This window comes from Puma concolor, chromosome A1 (assembly GCF_028749965.1).
Source record: "Puma concolor isolate L17-30 chromosome A1, mPumCon1.1.hap2, whole genome shotgun sequence".
Classification (NCBI taxonomy): Eukaryota; Metazoa; Chordata; class Mammalia; order Carnivora; family Felidae; genus Puma; species Puma concolor.
The window spans coordinates 108,427,017-108,451,147 of NC_141667.1; the positions used below are offsets into that span (position 1 = coordinate 108,427,017).

At 41.4% G+C, this 24,131-nt stretch overlaps 1 protein-coding gene, 1 long non-coding RNA gene and 1 pseudogene across 2 annotated transcripts in view; 2 read left to right on the plus strand and 1 right to left on the minus strand.

Annotated features, from left to right (window-relative positions):
* The window catches only part of LOC147584354 (uncharacterized), a 58,090-nt gene extending 54,700 nt beyond the window's left edge, over positions 1 to 3,390 (plus strand). Inside the window, exon 4 of the mRNA XM_086700008.1 lies at positions 237 to 3,390. The gene's annotated coding sequence lies outside the window, so the exon portion shown is untranslated. The remainder of the gene's footprint in view (positions 1 to 236) is intronic.
* LOC112860591 (FUN14 domain-containing protein 1-like) lies at positions 59 to 548 on the minus strand (annotated as a pseudogene).
* Positions 3,391 to 8,968: 5,578 nt separating the features above from the next.
* LOC147584355 (uncharacterized) overlaps positions 8,969 to 24,131 on the plus strand; it is a 105,338-nt gene continuing 90,175 nt past the window's right edge. Inside the window, exon 1 of the long non-coding RNA XR_015248881.1 lies at positions 8,969 to 10,024. This is a non-coding gene — a long non-coding RNA (uncharacterized LOC147584355). The remainder of the gene's footprint in view (positions 10,025 to 24,131) is intronic.

A 24,131-nucleotide genomic window follows, 5' to 3' on the forward strand; every position in this document is an offset into this window, starting at 1 on the left:
ACAAACCACCTTGTTGCCACCATTTCCCTTCTTACAGGTGACCGCACTGCGCAGAATACGCATATCCTTAAGATGCAAGGCCTAGCAAAAAGCCTCCCACAATTCCACTGGATATCAACATGTTCTGTTTGATAAATTCGGTTGCTTCTTCAATTATACTATTGATTTTAGGTGCTGCTGTATTTGCTCATTTCTCAATCTTTCACTCGGTTTACATCTTTTTCGCTCTCTTCCAGTCAGTCTGCACACAGCCACTGTGACGGGCAATCTGCAGAAGAGCAAAGCCACCTCCTACTGCAGTTGCTGTAAGCTCTCCAGCTCTCCGGGACAAAACCCCCTGCATGCCAGCCAGTCACACCACCAATTACAATCTGGGTGGCTACTGAGTATTTTTCTACCACAGGTCCAGAACTGTGGCCAAATACTCGATTCCACCAATGGTGTCTTCTTGCATACTCAGTTAAATCTAACCCTTCCTAAGACTCATCATCGCCTTCCTACTCTTGGGGGGTGGGTGTGGTTGGAGGGTGCGGTTCCGGGGTCGCCATGACACCGCCAGTCCAGGTGGTTCCTTTCAGATGTAACTGAACCAACCATCTCTCTCTGTTCTGCCCCTACCTCACGGAGACTGTGAGGAGTGTGGTCCTCAGCCAGGTATTTAACAGAAGGTCTCACAAGGGGAAACGCTAACACTTTCACTGGGTCTTTGCATAACCAAGTGAGCAGCCAAATAAAAGCTTTTCCGAAAAGGACGTAACAGCCAAACGTCATGGGTGATGCCAGATTGGATCCTGAATTAAAAAAAAAAAAAACTGTCAAAGATATTTTGGGACAATTGAAGACAGTTGACTATGGATTGTATGCTAATTAGATCCTCACCATTCAGAATGTAGGCCACTGACCACCCCAGCTGCATCACCTAGGAGCTTGTAAGAAATGCAGTGAAGGGTCTAGGTGGCTCCGTCAGTTAAGCATCCGACTTTGGCTCTGATCCTGATCTCAGGGGTTTGTGAGTTTGAGCCCTGCATCTGTGCTGTCAGCGCAAAGCCCCCCTTCAAATACTCTCTTTCCCTGTCTCTCTGCCCCTCACTCGCTCCCGTGCACACATACTCTTTCTCTCTCAAAAATAAACATTAAAAAATAAATAAATAAATTATGGGCACCTGGGTGGCTTAGTCAGTTAAGCATCAGACTTCACCTCAGGTCATGATCTTGCAGTTGGTCAGTTAGAGCCTGGAGTCAGGCTCTGTGCTGACAGTTCAGAGCCTGGAATATTCTGTGTCTCCCTCTTTTCTCTGCCCCTCCCCCACTAGCACCCTGTCTCTCTCTCTCTCTCAAAATAAATAAACATTAAAAATTTTTTTAAATAAATAAGTTTAAAACAATAGAAATGCAGCATCAGTCCCCACCCCACGTCGTTTATATGCACATTAAAGATTGAGAAGCATGTGTGTGAGTGCTCGTGCATATTCCAAGTAGAATTCAGAGGTATGTTTGCAAACCAGACTGAAAGTGATGCTTTTAAAGGAACTGGATCGTAGATTCCTACAAGGCACCACGGACTGTCCTGCTGGAGCCATTAGTCTTCTAAGTGGATAGACCAGGCACGGAGCTATCTACTGCAGCAAGAAGAGGAGGAATGATGGAGTTAGACCACCCCACGGGAAGAAGCTCCAGAGACCCAAAGGTGCCTGGGGATTCATTGTCACTATGCGACAAGAAGTCAACAAGGTTAGGAGTTTGGGTGTATCCCCTTAACTTGGTGGGGATTTTTTTCCCTCAGTTGGATGACACAGCTTAAAATTCCTTCCTTCATGTGTTGTAATTCCCTCTGGTTTTCCCCAACCCTTTACTGTGGTTGGACAACACCCCTTCAACTTTGTGTGTTGGTGACAGGGGAGAAGTGAGACCTTCCCTGTGGTCACAGCCCTCACTGGAGGCCTTTGCAGGGGTAGAAGCATCCATGGCAGGAGGCAGGGGGCCCTGGGTTCCAGGCTGCATTTCTAGAAGGAGAGTTGGCACGTTGCCACTCCTGGGTCTCATTTAAGTGTCTCTGTCTCCTTGTGGGTCTGAGCCTTGTATTCAGGATTACTAACTCTGAGAACTTGTAAGTGCCAAATCACAGAAGGGGAAGTGGTCAGGATGAGCCTCCCCCAAGCCCCATATTTCTCTAGCTATAGAGAATTTGAGTCATGTTGGGGCATTTATTTCACATAAAGACTAGCAAAACCAAAAAGAACTGAGAAATTACCTCTCCCCATTCTTGTTTCCAAATTCCATTCAGGTTTGGAACTTATTTGAACAATTTTCATTTTGAAACATGAAAAGGTGGAAGATTCCAGCCTCTTTCTGTTAACAGTAGACAAAGATAAGCATCTCTCCACAAAGGTACAAGATTATGTTACCCTTCTGGAATCCTGGTAGCCAATTCAAGTTGTTTTTGAAGCACAATGCTACCCATGAGGCCTAAACCAAAAGAACCAGACATTCCAGATTGACTCAAATAATTCCATTTTTTAAATGTAATGTTCTGGCACCTCTGTGATTTCCATATTTGTTCCAGTTTTCATCACACCCTGTGATACTGAATGGCAACATCAGGAACAGAATGCTTCTTTGAATAACTCAGCTGCCTTCCTACCTTGTGGCTATCAGGTGTAGGACACAGTTTGTCAGGAATTAAAAGAAAACACAATTTCCATTCAAGAATTTAATTCTCTTTCAACACACATAAAAAAGGGAAAAGTTATTTTGTGGTTTATTGTGCGGAGGACAAGTCTTCTAAAAAAACCGAAAGAAGGCAATTCTCAATGGAAACTATGGATCTTTGATGAACTTTTTATTTCTGCATGATTTGAGATTTATGAAGAGCCAAACTAAAACCTATTTTGTTTTTCACTGTGTCTTATAAGTAGGGGAAAAAATGACATTAGTAACTATTGAGCCATGTGACTCTCAAATACATAGTAACTTGGCTTTGTATTCGTTCACAATGCTTCTAGAAACCCCACGATAGAAAGGTTAAATCCTTTTCATTTTCTTTGGAACTATTTGGAAACATTCACAGCTCAGAGCTGGGATGTCCATCCTATAGTTTATGTAGCATAACTGTGTTGTCTCTGATACTCCAGAACAAGAGTTTACAACTGAACTGGAAAACAACTGTCCTGCGCTACGTCTAGTCTAGCTATGTAGGCCAGACTTTATCAGTTTTTGGTACTGCTTGTGATAATTACCTCTTGCCAAACATGCTTGTCTGAATTATTCCATAAAACACGCTTGATAAATGGACTTATCAAGACCATTAGGTCTTGAAGAACTTAAATTAGTCCCAGATGACTCTCTTTTCAGTTAAAAGATAAATTTAAATAAAATGTGAATGTAAACATATTTTCAACTCAGAGTTCTATTTTAACCACTGAAGCACATTCTGGCACTAAGTACTATATCTATTTTTGACATCTATGACTTTTGCATTTGTTGGAAACACACAAGACCTCAGGTGGCTGTATCTATTTTTTATATTTACGACTCTTTTGTATTTGCTGGAAACAAACAAGTTCTCAATTTTCTATCTGTAAAATGAAATAATAACAGATGCTTCATAAGGATCTGAGGATGAGTAAATAAGATAGTAGAAAGAAAGGGGTTTATCACAGTACCTGGTACATAGTGAGTGTTCAGTAAATGTTACAATAGAATTCCTTTAACTTGTGGCAGAGGTACACACATTAGGGAGGTGATTTAAATATATTCATTTCCCTTGGTTTTCAGACTAATGTATTTATCTTTCATTGTACTATAATGGCTGTCAATAGCAATTCGGAGCTATTTGTGCATTAGTTAAGTTTTAAAAATGTAAGGCTCCTTCTGATCTGCTTTTAAGGCCCTCTGCTTTTCTGGTGCAGCTTCACTTCTTTCCTGCTCCCAGCTCACCATCTGTACAGAACCATGACTGGTCCTGAGAGATACTCCACAGTTTCTTTTCCAGTCCTACTGACATATAATTGACACATAACACTGTGTAAATTTACAGCGTATTATCGTGTATGGATTTGATACATTTACACATTGCAAAATGATTACCACCATAGGATTGGGTACAACCTCCCTCAGGTCACATAACTACTTTGTGTGTGTGTGTGTATGGTGAGACATTTAAGATTTATTCTCCTAGGAACTTCTCGGTATATAATACAGTATTATTAACTATAATCACCATGCCATCTAGTAGATCCCTAGAACATATTCATTTTCTAATGAATATAAAACTGGCATTTTGTGCTTTTTGACCAACATCCCCCTATTTCCTACCTCCCACCCCCAACCCCTGGTAACCAACATTCTACTCTCTGTTTCTATGAGTTCAGCTTTTTAATTTTTTTAGCTTTTTATTTTTTTGTTTTTTCTAAGTAAGCTCTATGCCCATCTTGATGTTTGAACTCATGACCCTCAGATCAAAGGTCAGATGCTCTACCCACTGAGCCAGCCAGGCACCCCGAATTCAACTTTTTTAGAATCCATATGTAAGTGAGATCAGACAGTGTTTGTCTTTCTCTGACTTTTTTCACTTAGCATAATGCCTTCAAAGTCTATCCACATTGTCAAAAACAGCAGAATGTTCTTCTTTCTTGTGGCTGAATATTTTAATATATATATATCACATATGTATCACATATATCATATATATATCACATCTGCTTTATCAATTCATCCATTGTAGAGCACTTAGGTTGTTTCCATACCATAGCTATTGACTCCACAGTTTCTTGTATCATTTTTTTTTCCTGTCTGGAAAACTTCCCCAGCTCTCTTGGTTATGATTCTATTCTTCCTTTAAGACCTGGCTCACACATTTTTTCTTTTACAAAGTTATCTCTGATTCCCTTAGTCCAAAAATAATCTCTACCTTAGAGTCATTCTAATGACATTGAAAAAAATTTTTTAAGGTTTTTTTTTTTTTTTTTTTTTTTTTTTTTGACAGGGAGGGAGAGAGAGAGTGCACAAGCACAAGCGGGGGAGGGGCAGAAAGTGAGAGGGGGACACAGAATCCAAAGCACGCTCCAGGCTCTGAGCTGTCAGCACAGAGCCTGACACAGGGCTGGAACCCACGAACCATAGGATCATGACCTGAGCCAAAGTCAGACGCACAACCGACTGAGCCACCCAGGTCCCGACATTGAAAATTTTTTAAATAAAACTTTAAATTTAGAATAGGATCAGAATTACAGAATAGTTGTGAAGATTATATAGAGGATTCCTATATACCCCTTAGCTCATGTCTCCTAATGCTCATATTACTATACTACATTTGCCACAATGAATAATCCAGCATTGGTACGTGCATTGAGCCCTTTTAATTTATTTTGTAGCTGACTCAACTGTAAACTCCTTGAGGCCAGACTCTGTGGCCACTAACCTTTTCATTACTGTAATCTGTACAAAGTCTATGCTTACCATCGTGCACTGACTAGGTACTAAAACAATATTTGTTGAATGAATAATTGCCTTCATTGCCTTAACTGCCTGCTTCAACAAAACCCTCAGTTTGTTTATTGTAAATCAACTTTGTATTCAAGTAGAATATACATGCAAAAAATGTGATCATAAATATGGAGCTCAATGAATTTTCACAAAGTGGACACATTCATGTAACTATCACTGAGATCTTCAAATAGAACACTTTCTGCATATTTCCTTTCCTTGGAAGCCCCCCAGTGCACCCCTTCCAGTCTTCCATTTTGACTTCTTATAATGCCCTCATTTTTATTTTAACAATGGGATTCAGTGCCATGGTTTATGATTATAATGTAACTTTCTTTTATATTGTTATCATATCCATGCAACGTAGCTTGAATCTATCTATTAAAAAATTCACTGCTGATTAAAGGAAGTACGATGAAGTAGATTTTCCAACCACCAAACAATGTCCATTGTCCTTGTAGTTTATATAATTTCTTCATCAAGGCCCAGCTTATAGTTGGGTGTACCCACTTTGAGCTGAAGGACAATTCCAGTCTGAAAACATCAGTCGGGCCACTGTAGGAAGTAGGATATAAACCATTTTGGTTTCTGTTCCCTTAGAAACACATGGAACAAAATAAAGTTTGCCAAATGGAAATATACAAAACCACTGGGGAAATAAATGTTATTTTTAAGCTTCTAAGAGGCTATCACAAATAACCGGGAGGAGAGTGGAAAGAATTCAAAAAGCAGGTGACCTTTTAACAGGCAGAACACAGCAGGGTTAGCAAGTGCCTGGAGAATGTTGTGACTTGGAGAAAGAGATGCTGAGAGCCCAGGCTGGGCGGGACTGACCTCAGTGGACATGATGAGAATGGAGCTGGCTTTTCCCCATCTTACGACAACTGGATAGCAAAAAGGAAACCATCCTCCAGAAATGGGAGCTGTGAGAATCCCTGGGTACCAAAAAAGGAGCAGATTTGGAGATCTGGGAGCTGGTGGGTTTTTGTTGGCAGCCATATCTGGAGCGTCACGCTCAGAAGCCTGGCTTTCCTCCACTCTTAGAGCAAATATCACCCTGCAGAGACACCAGGGTGACCTGTCCTCTAGGTGGAGACCACAGAGGCAAGGCAGGTTGGTTAGAAGGAGGAGGATGGCTGCACTGTCAGTAGAGAAAGCTACTCTGGAAACGAGACAGGGAGAAGGGCAGGCGTCTCTTCTGGGTTCAGAGGGGAAAAGACTCCACCGTGGCCTGTCTCTGTCCTTCTGAAGTTATTTCACTGCTAGCGTTCTCAGATGGATCAGGAATTGACAGCTAGTTTGCACAATATATACCAGTTACACAAGTTGCCTGCTTTGTGGTGTGTATTTATTTATTTAAAAATTTTTTTCTTTTTCTTTCGTTTTTTTTTAACTTATTTTTGAAGGACAGAGCATGAGCGGGGGAGAAACAGAGAGAGAGGGAAACACAGAATTTGAAGGCTCCAGGCTCTATGCTGTCAGCACAGAGCCCAACGCGGGACTCGAACTCACGAACCGCGAGATCATGACCTGAGCCGAAGTCAGATGCTCAACCGACTGAACCACCCAGGCAACACCCCCCCCCCCAATTTTTTTAATGTTTATTTATTTTTTGATAGAGACTGAGTATGAACAGGGTAGGGGTAGAAAGAGAGAGACACAGAATCTGAAGCAGGCTCCAGGCTGTCACCACAGAGCGTAACACAGGGCTCGAACTCACTAACTGTGAGATCATGACCTGGGCCAAACTCAGCCGATTAACCAAGTAAGCCACCCAGGCACCTCTATGGTGTGTGTTTAAAACAAGACAGAGAATGTTGCCAATTGGTCAGTCTAGCTTTCCACACAGAGATAGCTTTGAGAAAACTGGCTCGACTAGAGATAGTGCATGCCACATTTTCTCTCATAAAGGGAAAGCCTCTCCAGACCAAGCAAAGAGGGAGATGCCAAGAGCTGGCTGTTCCTGCTTATCCCTTGGGTTACAGTCAGTCACAACTCCAAGCACAGCAGGGACCCATAGTGCTGTGGCATTCACGTAACTACTAGCATCGCATATCCTTTAATGAGCAGACTAACAAACAACAGTATGTGTTAGATCTTCTGGAAGAAAGCTCTCAGAAGCCTGAATGTGTTCTCAAACCATCAGCCTTTCTTCACCATTTCCTTCTACTACCACAACAGTCAGTCAAAGTGACTTGCCGGAGGTTAGTAGAAGAAGTAGGTGCATGTAGGAGCTCACAGAGAAGTACTGGATGGCTCCTGGGCTTTGTTTATCCTAGATAACCTGCAATCTTACAAAAATAGACCAATCTCTCTTTCTAGAGAGGCAATTCACAGCAAGGCAGAAAACGCACTAAGTGGCGTTACTCTTCCTTCGCTTAGCCCAGTTCTTTTTCCGCATTTCTGATTTTTTGTTTTTAATAAGAGAAAGAGACAAGAAGAGTTTTCCCAAATAACACATTGAAGCTTGTGACTAACAGCAGTAAAACTGAATGTTCAACATCAGTGTTATAAAAATCATCCACTTATCTTCCTGGAGAGTTTTTCTTTTAGGTGCCAGCTTACTGTTTTTCTGTGGACTCTCTTCCTTACCTGAATGAGAGGTGCATTCTCTTTTGCTACTAACCTCCACCTCCACTGCAAAGACTGTGACCTCCCACTTTAGAGGCACAAAATCTCAGCCCACTGCTCTGTACAATCAGTCCTCTCTCCTTGCTCTCTACCATCAACAATATGGAAAAGAGCAGAAGTTTCCAAGGTTCCGTCACTCCTGAACATACACTGGGTGAAATTTAGGCGGGGATTGTATGCTTGTATGCTCCACCAACCAACAACCCCTAAACATGGGCAAGGGTGTAGGGATGGCCTACTCACTACCTATATACCAGTGAAAGTTAAGAGACATACTAGATGCCCATAAATTGAAATTGTGTTTAAATAACTGATGGCACATCCACTAAGGGGACTCTAGGAGCTTTAATGTTTGCTGAAAGTGCGTAACATGTTTCTGCTACAATATTAAGTAAAAAAGGTAGGATACAAAATATATTTATAATATGACTGCAGCTGAGCAATGTTTAAAACCTAAAAATCTTTTGCAAAGAAAAAAAGAAGGAGGAGAAGGAGGAGGAGGAGGAGGAGGAAGAGAAGGAAAAGGAGAAAAAAAGACTGGACACAAATGCTTCAGAATCAACAGACTGAGTGAGCCCTGAGGGTGACACTTTGGGTGATTCCTTCTCTGTTTGTAATTTTCCACCTTTTACTCGAGCATGTCCTCCTTTTATAATTATGAAAATCTTGAGTTCTTGCATTTAACCAGTGAGCAAAAGCAGTAGACAGAGGCGCTGTGGCCGGGCACCCAGTGCTCCAGGGGCCAACCGGGCGGATTTGGCGGTGGCTGCCTGGGCCGGGCGAGGTCCCTGAGCCAGCCTCCGGGACACAGGACTCTGCTGGGGCAGAAGCCTTCAGAGAGGAGCCTAATTTATCTGAGCACAGCTGACGTCGCTCAGAGAAATCCAGAAAGTGCTGATTAATCACGCAGTCAGGGCTAATCCCTGGAAAGAACTCGAGTCGAGGTGACACAAAACAGTGCCCCAGGCGGGAACACGACCTCAGGCGCCGCCGCGGGGCCAAAATCTGGGCCTCCACGTCTCGCCGCCGCCTGGAACGCTCTGCGGCGCTGGCTGCGCAGGTGGCGCATGCGCACCCCGCCGGCCGGCCCCCTCCAGCAGCCGGCCCCCTCCAGCCGCCGGCCCGCCACCTGCTTGGCGTCCCCAGGCTCGCGCCCGCCCCTGGCCGGTTCTTGTGAGCGTCAACTCTGTTTACTGCTTCGTGGTCGCCAACCCACGGGCACTGCTCTTAAGGTTGACTGTCACCGTGGTGGGAAGACATTGGCCAAGAACTGTTTTCCTTGGAGAGAGCTCTCACACAGTCTGAGAGAAAATTAGTATTAAAGGTTGTCTGCTCTAGAGGAGAAAAGAGTGATTCAAAGGACTGTGGAGACCTGAGATGTCAGTGGAGGCACCTGGCAGTGAACTATATTGCTCTTACGAATGGCTTTATAAGGGGCGCCTGGGTGGATCAGTTGATTAAGCCACCCGCTCTTGGTTTTGGCTCAGGTCATGATTTCACAGTTCCTGGGGTTCGAGCCCCCGCCAGGCCCCGAAATCTTCCAAAAAGAATCCTGGGCGAGGCCAGGCAAGCACGAGAAAGACTCGAAGCGTTCCAAGTGGGAACCTACTGGGCTCTGCTCAGAAGGAAACGCTGCAAAGAGTGCGGAGGAGCCGGGGGGAGTGCGGGACGCCTCCTCTTGCCTTCAGAGCGTTGCCTCCTAACAGCAGAAGCTCAGGCTAACTTGGCTCTGCTGTCAGTCTTGAGGGAGCCCCCATTGTTCTCCTGCAGCAGTGCCCCAGCTCCCCCAGCCCGGGCTTGTCCAGTTTATTAGGCACGTGTTAAACAGCCAGCCACGCCAGTGGGCAGGGTGTAAGAAAGTACCTGGCACCTGGAGGCGAATGGAAATAAAGCTGGAGTTCTGGTCCAGGTATGTGCAACTGGTACCCCTCCCCCCCCCCGTCCGCCGCACGCCAAATACCCACAAACACAAATTGCCCTCCTGATTTGTTTTAATCACTTCAAGTCACAATCTTTATATTTTCTTTCCTGTTTTACTTACTGTTAGAAAACAAAGGTCTCCCTAGGCTTGTTTTATGACCTTCACCAGTACACTTGTGCTACTTCACCAGTACACATGTTAGATTGGCTTGGCAAGGGGAAGGGCGCTTTATCTTCTTTTGATCACTATCGGAGTCACAGGCCTTTAAATCTTTTGAACTCACATCCCTTGTTCCACACTAGCTGCTACTGATTCTACAACCCTGGTGCTCTCTCTTTGACTCAAATATGAGATCTTTTCTGTCTCTTGGGCCCAAGGGACTGGGATGCGGAGGAAGGTTCCTAAGCCATAATCAGCAGCTTAAGTTCCTATGACCTTGTTGGAGTTCATAGTCACCAGAATCAACAACAAACTGGGTTTAGGGGAAACAGAAGCAGGTTTATGTAGTTCAGAAAAGATAACCCAGTTCCAGAACATGGGGAGAACAGATAAGCATGTTTGGTAGTTGTTAAAATGAGAGCTTCTCAAACTGGGGTTATCATCAGAATCACCCAGACACCTTAAAAATACAGACTTCCAGGGTAGGGAGTGGGGCAGACATCTGTGTTTTTCAAAACCCTTGGGTGATTCTGACATCAGCAAAGGCAGGGCCTGCTGGTTTATGGCTAGGGCTACTGTGAATCAGGGGCATCACTCAGCTTAGGCAATACAGTGTGTCTGGGGTTGGAGTTGCTGATCAGAACTTATGAGGGTCTAGAGACACGTTTGGCCCAGTTTGCCAAAATTATATCCTTACTGTTGGATATGACCTTAAGACTTGGGGCTCAGAGGTGAAGGGGTCTGGGAAGAGGACAGACAGAAGTACCCACCTTCTGAGTGACTAGGTAGGAATCAAAGACTTGCAGATTCCTAAGCTCTGGGGAAGGGTATTAGGCTCAGGTCAAGGAACCACCAGTGGAGAGGAATAGTAACAGGAGAATCCAGGATAGCTGTACAGTTCTGCTGAGCCTCCACCGACCTCATTGCCAGCTCCACCAGCAGGGAGGAGCTGTAACTTAGAGCCTACCGGAGTCTAAAACTTACTATTAGACAAAGATTCTAAACTAGGTAAGTTTTGATTGAAGGAGGTAACAATAATATTAATAATAATTATTACTAACACAAATGCTATCGGGATTAGCACTTATTGAGCACTGTGTGAAACACTTTACAAGAATGGGCTCTTATAATCCCTTTGAGGTAAACCGTATGTCCAATTTATAGATGAGGAAACCAAAGCTCATAGAGTTTAGGTGCATCATCTAAGGATTCCCAACTAGGTGCTGGCAGAGACAGAACTTGAACATATGGCCATTTGACTCCAGAATGTGAGTTCTTTTGATGTAAGACTTCCCATTTCAGCGGCCTGGTTAGTCCCACGAGAGTGGAGCTGAACACAAGTCAAAGAGTGGGATGGTGGTTAAGAGAAACTTAAGAATGAATGGCTGTAAATGCTAAAATACGCAGAGAGCAATTAATTTGAAAACTCACATCTTACAGAGGTAGGATTGTTGTTTCAATGTGGTTATTCATAATCTGAGATTATAGTAGGTCCATGACACCTTTATATCAACCTGAAGATTAGGTAGGCACATAATAAACCAAATCAGTGAACCTGGAGGATAGTTAGGTTCTAAATTTTATTTTATTATATTTTTAATGTTTTATTTATTTTTGAGGGAGAGAGAGAGCATGAGCTGGGGAAGGGTGGAGAGAGAGGGGGACAGAGGATCCAAAGCAGACTCTGCTAACAGCAGTGAGCCCAGTGCTGGGCTTGAATTCGCAAACCGTGAGATCATGACCTGAGCCAAAATCGGACACTCAACCAACTGAGCCACACAGGTGCCCCCTAAATCTTGTTTTAATAAACAATTATTCATACCTTTCCAGAATCATGAAAAAAACCAAAAACCAAAAAACAAAACAAAACAAAAACCCCCAATCCTAGTAGTACTTTGTTAATGTAGCTTTCACATTTTAGCACTGTCTCTAAAGTGCTCACCAACATGGTTTGAGTAGAAGATTGGCAATGACTTGGAAAATATGTCGTCCTTGTAACATGGGCTTGAGAGTCCAGTGAGGGAAGACTAAAGGAAATGACAAAGCACCCTTTGGAGGATGATGACAGAAATCTACGTATGAAAATAATCACACCTTGGGGATCTTGGAGGGTCTGCAAGCACTACTGATTACTCACCAGTTGTAAGCTCTCCCAGCATTAATCCATCTTGGCAGTGGGAAGGACATTACTACATGACTGCATTGCCTGCTGGCTTCTTACAAACTCCTGGCTGGAAAAGAAAATGAGTGAATATTCACTCTGGAAGATGGAATTGTTTCCTGTGTAGAGTCTACCTCATGGAGGTCCTTCAGGCAAGTAAACCAGGTTTTAAATTTTTATTTTTCTGTTGACCACATTCCAACAAATTTTGAAGCATCTAATTCCTATCTTGGAAGAGTTTCCTTAAGGTTTAACCAGACTCATGTCAGGCCAGTGACCACCAAGGTTATTTTTTTAGCCCTATTATAATTTTAGACTGCAATGGAAATGTCAAATCTCCCCCACCCCCCATCATATTGGCTGAGAAGGGTGAAAAAAAACGCTGCTTAGTTCTTGAAGGTGCTTTAACATTTTTATTTCAATGTTTACTTCGTTTTCAACTTGTAAGATGGTTAGAGAAAAGGTACACTTGTAGAAAAACAAAACATCCTCCCCTCCCGCCATCAGTGGGATATATTTTACTCACAAAGAGTAAGGATAATGTAGGATACAAGGCAAAAGAAACTGGCATTCAGGTGCTGGAAGACTTCGGCCACCATGGATTTTGAAATGGCTGTCTCTTCAAGTGGTTCTTTATGGGTTTGTCAGGAAAAAAAAAGCCAGTAAGTTCAGGAAACATTGTCCTGAATATTTAAAGGAGGGAGAAAGAAGAGAGGGGAGAGAGAAAGGGGTATGTTTACCATTCTAGCATATTACTAACCCTTGTTAGAGGAGGTTGTCTTTGAAGAGAGGCAATAAATACTTTTCCTACATTTTGCATTTAGGAAGCGTTCACCCAGGAGCTGAAGGCAGGTCATGGACCATATCAGAATGTCATCCAGGAACATGATCTTCCCTAAGCCCAGTAAGTCATGAAGATCTCATTCTTAAACTTGGGAATATCACTAGCCAGTGGAGAGACACTTTAGTTACTCATAGAGCTTACAGGGCTGTGAAGAATATCTTTGTTCCTCATCATACTGGGTGGCTATTGAATTATAGGCTTGATGAGGAACCATCTTCCTCAGAGTGTTGTGGAAGGTTGGAGGCCAGAAGCAGAGGGCTGTGGCCCTGGGCAGTGATTCGCAGAAGTCTTTTTAGTTACTATAGAGTCTGAAATTCCAGATCCTTCTCCTGAACAAGCCATGGGGCTCTGCAGATGCAATGGAACATCACATGGCTCAAGTCACGGATGATTGTCTTGTCACTGAATCTAGAGGCCTGTGCCCCACATTTTACAGGAAGACAAGCATTTACTGGAATATTTGCCCTGGGAAACAGGGAAGGGGTACAGGCTAAGTTGTATTGGATAGGCAGTCCTTTTAGCTTCCACCTGCAAAATACCTTAGCTCCAAAGGCTATTTTAGCTTAGGGTGAATTGACAAGATTCCTCAGAATTAGAGTCTAAGAACAGAGCCCACAGAAAACAGGAGCAGAACAAGAATTGCTACTAGGAAAGGGAGAAAGAGAAATCAGGATTAAGAGTGGGAGGACAGTGACCTTATCCACAGCAACTTCTTACTCAACACGTCTCTGGAGACAAGGGAAACAAAAGCAAAAATGAACTATTGGGACCTCATCAAGATAAAAAGCTTCTGCACAGAGAAGGAAATAAAACTAAAAGGCACCCGACTGGAATGAGAGAAGATATTTGCAGATGACATATCACATAAAGGGCTAGTATCCAAAATCTATGAAGAATTTATCAAATTCAACACCCAAAAACCAAATAATCCAGTGAAGAAATGGGCAAAAGATGTGAATAGACACTTTTCTAAAGAAGACATCCAGATGACTAACGGACATATGAAAAGATGCTCAATATCACTCATCGTCAGAGAAATACAAATCAAAACCACAATGAGATACCACCTCACAGCTGTCAGAATGGCTAAAATTAAAAACTCAGGCAATGACAGACGCTGGCGAGGATGCAGAGAAAGAGGAACCCTTTTGTGCTGCTGGTAGGAATACAAACTGGTTCAGCCACTCTGAAAAACGGTAGGAGGTTCCTGAAAAAATTAAAAATAGAACTACCCTACCATCCAGCAATTGCCCTACTAGGTATTTATCCAAAGGATACAGGTGTGCTGTTTCAAAGGGGCACATGCACCCCAATGTTTATAGCAGTGCTATTGACAATAGCCAAAATATGGAAAGAGCCCAAATGTCCTTTGACGGATGAATGGATAAAGAAGAAGTGGTATATCTATACAATGGAGTATTACTCGGCAATCAAAAAGAATGAAATCTTGCCATTTGCAACAATGTGGATGGAACTAGAGTGTATTATGCTAAGTGAGAGTAGTCAGTCAGAGAAAGATAAATATGACTTCACTTATATGTGGAATTTAAGATACAAAACATGAACATAAGGGAAGGGAAGCAAAAATAATATAAAACCAGGGAGGAGGACAAAGCATAAGAGACTCTTAAATACAGAGAACAAACTGAGGGCTGCTGGAGGGGTTGTGGGTGGGGGGATGGGCTAAGTGGGCAAGGGGCATTAAGGAAGACACTTGTTGGGATGAGCACTAGGTGTTATACATAGGGGATGGATCACTGGAATCTACTCCTGAAATCATTATTGCACTGTGTGCTCACTTGGGTGTAAATTAAAAAAAAAATATATCTATATATATATATATCTACATATCTATCTATCTATATATATATATATATACACACACATATATATACACACACATATACATATATATATATATATATATGTATATATATATAATTTAAAAAAAAGTGGGAGGAGAGAATTCCAAGAAGGTAGATTTGAATTTGAATTTGACAGGAAGAGTATCATGAGTGATCTTTGAGAGAGCAATTTACTAGAGTTTCAGTAGGACTCAGGAGCATCTGGGCTGGCTAGCAAGTGGAGAAGGCTGAAAGCAAAGGGAGAGAAGGACTAGCTGTTTCTCACAGTTGTGCCATTTTGATCATTGCACAAGGGTACCATGACTAAGGGGACATGATTTCCATGGCCAGCAACATAGATTTGATATTTGTTATCTCAGTTTTTCTTGCAGATGTGGTGAAGTGTCTTTTTCAAACAAAATCAGTATATGATTTCAATTTTATGACATATGGAAGTAAAATGTCTTGGGGAATGGGTGCCTCTTTCTAATTCACACAAAGGCACCCTATGGACTAGTAATGACCCTGAGGAAAAAAAAGCATAGTGCCCAAAAGACATTTCAATGCTATAAAGCATGCCAAAGCTATAGAATCAATGAAATACTCTAGAGAGAATATGTTTATTTTTTTACCCTTCTCAATACTGTGGTTAAGATGTAGGCATTGAAGGTTAATATGTTTATGCGGGTGACAAGTAGGAGATCCTGGAAATAAATCTTTCTGTTTTAACCTGTATCAAAATGCAAGTACATTCTATGTTTTGAAAATTTGTAAGGGTTTTCTTCTGCACTCCTGTCATTTCCTAACTCCCTCCCACTTGGGCATGAGATCGTTTTCTGCGGTTGCTAGATGAGATTTGAAAGTGGCAGGAGAATGGGTAAGTGGGAAGGAATCACTACTCAAGTCAAAACCACTTGGCTTCCATGTGAAATCCTCATTGTGTTTCGAAAGCATCATTTGAAACACAGAAATAGTGAATTTGACTTTCAATTGTGACACCTTAGGTAATGAGGGCCTCTAACAAAATTCTCCCAATTTATATTCTTTCCTATATCCTTGGAAGAATATTAAGAGAATGAGTTGATGGAGCTCAAAATAAAGAAACAAACAAACAAAAATAAATCCACTTATCTCTCTTGTATTGTAGTATAGTCAGTGCTGCCAAAAAAGAGGCACCTAACAGAGGATATGTAAAGAAGAAACACTCTAATCTTGATGTTATGATGGGGCACATTTCACTGATGAACTCTTTGAATAACTAGTTAGCTATCTACTAATTTCAAGGTTTTATGAAATGATGGCTGTGGGAAGGTTATACTCAAATACCTGGATAAATCACCCATTGTTTCAGTGAACTCAACTGCTTTTTTTCTGTGTGATAAATAAATGACTCACTTAGCCTTGGAGCACTAGAGAGATTTACCAAGATCATTTGTTACGATTACCTATCAGGTAAACATTGTGTTCAGGAAGGGCTGTAGTGGGAAGTGTTGTCCTGCTGCTACTCACGCTGATTGCATAGGTGTATTTGACTTGATGCTGTTTCTGTGGAAAATTCCTCACATCAGAGAACACAGTGGATTTACCTAGGAGCCTATTACATGAAGGAATAATGAGGGGTTGTGATTTTTTGGGTTAAGAAAAGAAAATTAAATGTGTTTTATCATTTTTTTTTTTTTTTTTTTAAATTTTTTTTTTTCAACGTTTATTCATTTTTGGGACAGAGAGAGACAGAGCATGAACGGGCGAGGGGCAGAGAGAGAGGGAGACACAGAATCGGAAACAGGCTCCAGGCTCTGAGCCATCAGCCCAGAGCCCGACGCGGGGCTCGAACTCACGGACAGCGAGATCGCGACCTGGCTGAAGTCGGACGCCTAACCGACTGCGCCACCCAGGCGCCCCTGTTTTATCATTTTATAGTCACATGTCCAATAGATGGTTTTCATTTTCTAGCTTTCCCCTTTAAGGCAGCATGTCTAAGTCCAATTTTCAGAACATAGGCATCACAATTGGTTGGGAGAAATTGTTAAAAACCAAACAAAAAACAACAGCTTCTTAGGCTCCTATCCCAGATCAATGGACTTGTCATTTCTGAGGCCTGGGAAACTGATTTTAACAAGTTTCCTGAACCTTCTGCCTCCTCTAGGGTGATTTTGAAACACATTAATATATTTATGATCTTACATTCTGTGTTTTTCCTCTGGTTGGAGGAGGGGGAGGAAAGAGAGGGAGAGATAGACAGAGATTGAATCTCAATTTTGTACCAAACCATGAACAAGGAGAGATTAACTTCTGTTCAAGGCTCTTTCTCTTTTGAAATGAACAAGGAAGTAGTTGAAGAAAACCTGGGTGTGTTTGTAAAGGGCATACAACTGGCTGTGTAGGCTGATAAGCCTGGGGCTGTAAATATTTGAAACTGGAAATTTGTAAAACCATGAATTGCATAGATATTTAGAATATTTTTTTAATATGCGTGAGCACACTATTACACAACTAGCATAGTTTGAGTCTAATAGGTTGGAATTTGTAAGATAAACTTGATTCTGATCAAATAAGATACTTGGAATTTTTAAAAATCTACAAAATATCTAAACCAAGAGCTAAACATTCCAAGGTTTCATAAATTAAGGATTTAAAAAATATATATTGTGGGGCGCCTGGGTGGTTCAGTCAGTTAGGCATCTGACTTCAGCTCAGGTCATGATCTCACCATTCATGGGTTTGAGCCGTGCGTTGGGCTCTGTGCTGACAGCTCAGAGCCTGGAGACTGCTTCAGATTCTGTGTCTCCCTATCTCTGCCCCTCCCTTTCTTGTGCTCGGTCTCTGTCTCTCAAAAATAAATAAATGTTAAAAAAATTTTTAAAAAATATATTGTAGCTTTTTGGATTCAGCCATAATTCATGCCTGTTAACAGGCTTCTATAATGCCAATCTGTCAAGTAATGTATGTATTGTGTAATTTCTCACAATCTCATTTCATCTAATTTACTCATACCTTTGTATATCTAAAGTTTACATTATATGCTGTATAAAAGCAAATGCCATTAAAATACCATCTTTTTGGACTTTTCACTGAAGTTATGTCTACCTGACAACCTGAATCCAGCCTTCTCAATCCTTTCATGAAATTGGGCTTGACGAGAAGGCAATGTAGGTGGCTCATAAAAGAGAGATGTGTCTGTGGTTCATGTACCCTCTGCCCATGGTCCTGGCTGTGGCCTCTGAGTGGGCGGTTGAGGGGAGGGGTCTCTTGGGGATCCCCTCTCACTTTACTACTGTGGTGAGGCTGAAGGCAGCTGCTTTCCCAGGCCTCCGCGCTTCCAACCTTAGGGTGATGTGCAGTTTCACTCCCTTGTCTAGCCCATCATGACTTCCTGTTCTTTTTCTGTAATGTTTTTCAGATCCACTCCTTCCTGTTGCTTTCCCAAGCCTGATTCTGATCCAGGCTCTAATTACCTCACACACACCTGCACTCTCCTAACATCCTCTTTCCTGTCTACAACTTTTCCTCTCACCATTTTTTTTTTCAGGGCTGTTAGAATCCTCTTCCTGAAGCATCATTTCCATCACACTCCTCCTCCAGCAGCTCCCAGTTGCATCAAATCTAAGCTCCAGGTTCTCTGCTCCAAAGCCCCCTCTTGTTGCCTGGGCCATTATCTCCTTTACAGCTGGACTCCACTCCAGCCAAGCAAACGTCCTGACACCATGTCTATACAATGCTATAACATCTGGTTAATCCAGTCAACTCTGTCAGATCTTCAGTTAATCATCTGGATGTTTTGTCTACAAGATGCCAAACATCTGGATTGACTGAAGAAATTCACTACATTGATAGAAATTTTTTTTTAACTGAATTGACCAGATGTTTTGGCATTATGTAGACACATTGCTGTCTCCTACATTTATCTTAATAGCTTGTCTGCACAATGTCCTCTCCACCAGAAACATGACCTGTCTTCTCAATGCCATGTTCCCCTTTCCTTCCATATTATGGTCAAAATTGTCTGTCATGAAGCAGTTCTAGATTAATGCCACCAAACTTAAATCCTGGTTCATTCTAGCATCCACTTAGTTTTTACATATATAATTTGTTTCAGGTCAAATCATTGTGTTCTGTGTTTTAATTTTTGGGTATTGTCTTCCCCCTTTGCCTCCCTAGATTATAAACTCTATAGGCAAATATAAGGTATACTGTAAAACAGTCTGGCTTGTGTAGTGAGAGGCATGGTGGCTTGACTAAGAGCAGAAATTCTGGGACTCAATCTTATTTTTAATTCTAGCTCCTCTACTTACTGTGTAACCTGGACAAATCATTTAACTTCTCTAAGCCTCAGATATCCTCCGCATTTGTAAATTGGAGATAATAATAGAGCGTACTTCATAGAGTTGTTTATAAGGATTGAAAGAGTTACTCAAGATAAAGTGCTTAGAAGGGTGTCTCTGGCATAAACTATCCGTTAAATTTTTGCTCTTATCATTATAAGCTTTGTAAGAGCTTGGTTTTCGTGTCTATTCTTTCTTACTGTGACAGCTAGGTAGGAAAGGCAGCTGTTATTGTTCCCATGTGAGAGAAAAGAAAACATATTAGGAAGTTATGCCATTTACCCATTAAATCACTTGCTGGTCTGAAACTTTATAGCCTTACTTTCTACATATTATGTGTTAGCCCTCAGTTCTTTCTAGTCTCAGGAGTTAGAATATTGCTTTCTATGAAGAGCAGGTACTCAGGGCTCCTGGGTGGCTCAGTCGATTGAGTGTCTGACTCTTGATTTTGACTCAGGTCTTGATCCCACGGTTGTGAGATTGAGCCTGCATCTGGCTCTGTGCCTGCTTAAGATTCTCTCTCTTCCTCTGCTGCTCTCCCCTGCTCATGTGTGCTCTCTCTCTTTCTCTAAAATAAACAAGTAAAAAATAAAAGTTAAAGAGCAGGTGCTCAAGGGATATGGGTAGAAATGTGTTTCCCTACACACCAGTGGTTCCCCAAAATTGGTCTGTGGATCAATGCCCATCTGTGATAAAGTGTCTTGTGTTAAAAGGAGAAAAAGATAATATAATAGGTTTCCTAAAGCTAAATTTATTCAAATGTTAGAGCTGTCCCTGAGATGAGGTTGAATCATTCATTTATTTTTAATGTAAAAATGTTCTAGCTCTGTGAAATGATGGCGATCTTAAATTATAAAATGTGGGATAATGTTATATTGTATACTTTTTAAAAGGTACTTGGTTGATTTATTCATTCAACAAGTATTGTTTATTTTTATTAAAACTTTTTTAAATGTTTGCTTGTTTTTGAGAGAGAGACAGAGCACGAATTAGGGAGGGGCAGAGAGAGAGAGAGTGAGAGACACAGAATCTGAAGCAGGCTCCAGGCTCTGAGCTGTCAGCACAGAGCCTGATGTGGGGCTTGAACTCACTGACTGCAGGGTCATGAACTGAGTTGAAGTTGGACAGCTAACCAACTGAGCCACTGAGGCACCCCATCAACAAGTATTTATTAAGTATCTACTATTTGTTAGGCATGGTTCTAGGCACTAGAACAATAGTAAAGTAAACTGAAAAAAATTCTTGTCCTCATGGAGGACCTTCTAGGATAGGAGATGGCTGATAATAAGTTAGTGAGTAACCTCTCTAAGGCACAGTTTCCTCTTCTGTAAAATGATAATAAGGGCCTCTGCTACATAGGTTGTTTGTAAGAGTTGAATACATTGGGGGTGCCTGGGTGGCTCAGTTGGTTAAGCATCATACTTTGGCTCAGGTCATGGTCTCACGGTTTGGGATTTGAACCCTCTGTGGGCTCCGTGCTATCAGCATAGAGCCTGCTTCGGATCCTCTGTCTCCCTCTCTCTCTGCCCCTAGCCGTTCGTGTGCATGTGCACTCTCTCTTCCAAAAATAAACATTAAAAAAAAAGGGTTAAGTATATTAGTGAGGCAGAGTGCTTAGGTGTTCATAGTATTATTGAATATAATGGGAGACAGAGATTTGGAAAGATTGAGCATATGGGGAGGAGATGGGTTGCAATTAGAAAGTAGAGCAGTTACTATAGGCCTTCTTGAGAAAGTGCCATTTGAGCAGACTTGATGGAGCTGAGGGAGATAGCCATTTGGACATCTTGGGGAGAGTGTTTCAGGTGGAGGGATCATTCAGTACCAAGCACCTGAGGTGGACCACACCCAGCTCATTTGATGAAGTGCTGGAAGGCTGGTGTGGCTGGCACAGAGTAAGCAATGGGAAGGGTAGTAAGAGAGGATGTCAGAGGTTAAGGGGAAGGGGTGGCAATTATCTGGAGTCTTGTAGGCTTTTATGGGTATGTGAGTTTTTACTCTGAATTCAGTGAGGGAACTACTGAAGGGTTTTGAGGGGAGAAGTATAACTATATGACTTCTGTTTTAGAGAGTTTCACTTGGCTGCTCTGTTAATAATAAATTACAGGGAAACAAGGGTAAAGCAGGGAGACTAGTTAGTATTTGTAGTCCATGTGCAAGTTGATGGTCCCTTTGACCTTGGTGGTAGCAGTGGGAAGTAGTAAATAATGGTGAAATTCTGGATATAGTTTGAAGGTACCATCAACAGAATATCATAACAGAATGGATGTGGGGAGTGAGGTAAAGACAGGAATCCAAATATTTAGCCCGAGCAGCTGGAAAGATGGCATTGCCCTTAGCAGAGATAGTAACACTATGGGTGAAGTGGGACTGGTGGAGGCATGGCTAGGAGGCTAGGAACTGCAGAGGAGAGTGTAGTTTTGGACATGTCATTGATGGGACATGAAGTCCATACAATGAAATTGTGAAATTTCACTCTGAAGCAGATCTGGGCCTCACATAGTATCATGTATAACTTGTCTAAATTAATTCAAAAATCACTTGTTGAATTCTTTCGTTGCTTGGGAGATAGTATCCATTCTTAGTCTATTCATTTACACTGATAATACAGTACAACTTTAGAACAGAGATAAAATGGTCATATTCCTCTTACCCCCGATAAAATATTTCCTCAGAAATTGCAAATAAAAGAAATAATTTGTACACATCAGAAAGAGGAAACTCACAAATTTTAAGTTCACTCATGACTGTTGAGAACTAGCCATAAAATATATTCTGCTTTAAAATAGTCATTTATTCTCTATACGTGATACCCTTCATATTTCAAATATATTGTCTTTAAAACATTTGAATATTGAAGCTCCAACTAGATTAAATTCAGAAAATATAGGAGGAAGTGAAGAGTTTCCTCCTCTCAAAAATTTTTTTTTAAAATTTTTAATGTTTATTTATTTTTGAGACAGAGAGAGAGAGAGAGACAGAGCATGAGTGGGAGAGGGCAGAGAGAGAGAGGAGACACAGAATCTGAAGCAAGCTCCAGGCTCTGAGCTGTCAGCACAGAGCCTAATGCAGGGCTCAAACCCACGGACCATGAGGTCATGACCTGAACTGAAGTCGGGCACTTAACCTACTGAACCACCCAGGCGCCCCAAAATTATTTTGATTATTAAAAAGTATCTGTACATTAGCAACAGTTACTCTTTTTGGCATCATGAAGATGAGAGACTAAAAATTTTCAAAAAGACCATGAATACCTTCTTTTTGAGTGGTGCTAAAAAGAAAGCCTCTAGAAGTTGTTTTTGCTGAACAAGTAACATGAATACCATGATCTAACCTTAAAGGAATAATTCCCAGCAGATGTGGAGAGACCAGGCTTCTGTTTGCATTTTAATTAGAAGCCGGTCTTCTTTTCTCTTCAGGTAGGATTCTCCATCCCTAATCCAAAATACCTTAAAAAAAATTAAAAGATGAATTTATATGTTATCACTTATTAGAGAATAATTGAAAGACCTATAATTCCATTTCTTTCCTTCCTGCCCCGCTACTTCTTTGCTGTGCAATTTGGTTGCGTCTTGAGTTGGACATGTGACTGAGGCAAAAATGACAGGCAGAGGGAATAAGAAATGTGAGCCAAGTGGCTTTGGAAAACTCCATTGAAAGAGAATCTAAAGATACAAACTAGTCATAAAAACATAGAGTGCAGATGTTACTAGAACTTAGAACTTGACCAAATTATGTGAAGTAATCTTAAAATAGAAATACATATGAAGATTGTGATCTTGGAAAAAGTTTAAAAGCTTGTGAGTTCTTTAGTGCCAATGCAAGAGTTAATATATAAGCTTTTAGCTCCTGGTGAAACAGAATGGGAAAAATTACTAGTTGTATATTGGGGCTTCCTTTGGTGGCTTAAAGTCAGCCGTGGTATTTACATCATGGAAATCTGCAAATGCTACAAATCAGCGCTTTTTTTTTTCTTTCCATTTATTTTGGGAGCTGATTGTAGCTCTGCATTGGGATTAATGAAACTTTTAGCACCTGTGACAAAGGTATTCCTGCATGGCTTTGGTAAGGGGCATTTTGGGGAATAAATGAGTATTTTTTTCTATAAGCAAGGGACTTCTAATACGCATCTTAGTAAGATTTGGTGTTTTATTATTTCTTTTGGAATTAAAATTTCATCAAATTCTTATGAAAAAGGATTTCTCTAAAATATGGCCTTTGTTTCACTTCGCTTCATTAAAAGGTAAAAGAAGATAAAATATATGTGTGGCAGGAAAACTTCCTGCTTTCTAGTAAGCAGAAGTAGTACCACCTGATAAACTGTGTAGAGTCACTGGAATGGAGTCAAAGCCATAGAGAAACCAGACCTGCTTGCTTTTTTTTTTTTTTTTGTGAATGACAGTGTTAAAGAATGTAACCCCTCTTAACTTCTCTACACCCCTAAATACAAATTGCTTATACTGATACAACCCTCAATGGTAACTCACTTCACACCTCTATTTTTTTTTTTTTTTCTTGTTATCACTAAGATTAAACAGCATGTTTGGGCAATATTCTGCATTCATCTAACCTTTCCCATACAGGCCACACTGATACAACAGAACAGGTTTATGTACCTCACACGTCAGATCCTATCAAGAAACTTGGTAGTGACAGTTTGATAAGGACACCATAGCTTATTGAACTTGTTCTAAAAACAACAGCAGCAAACCACTCATCTCACACGTTTTAGTGACCTTGTTCTATGGTGTCCCCATTTTTAAAT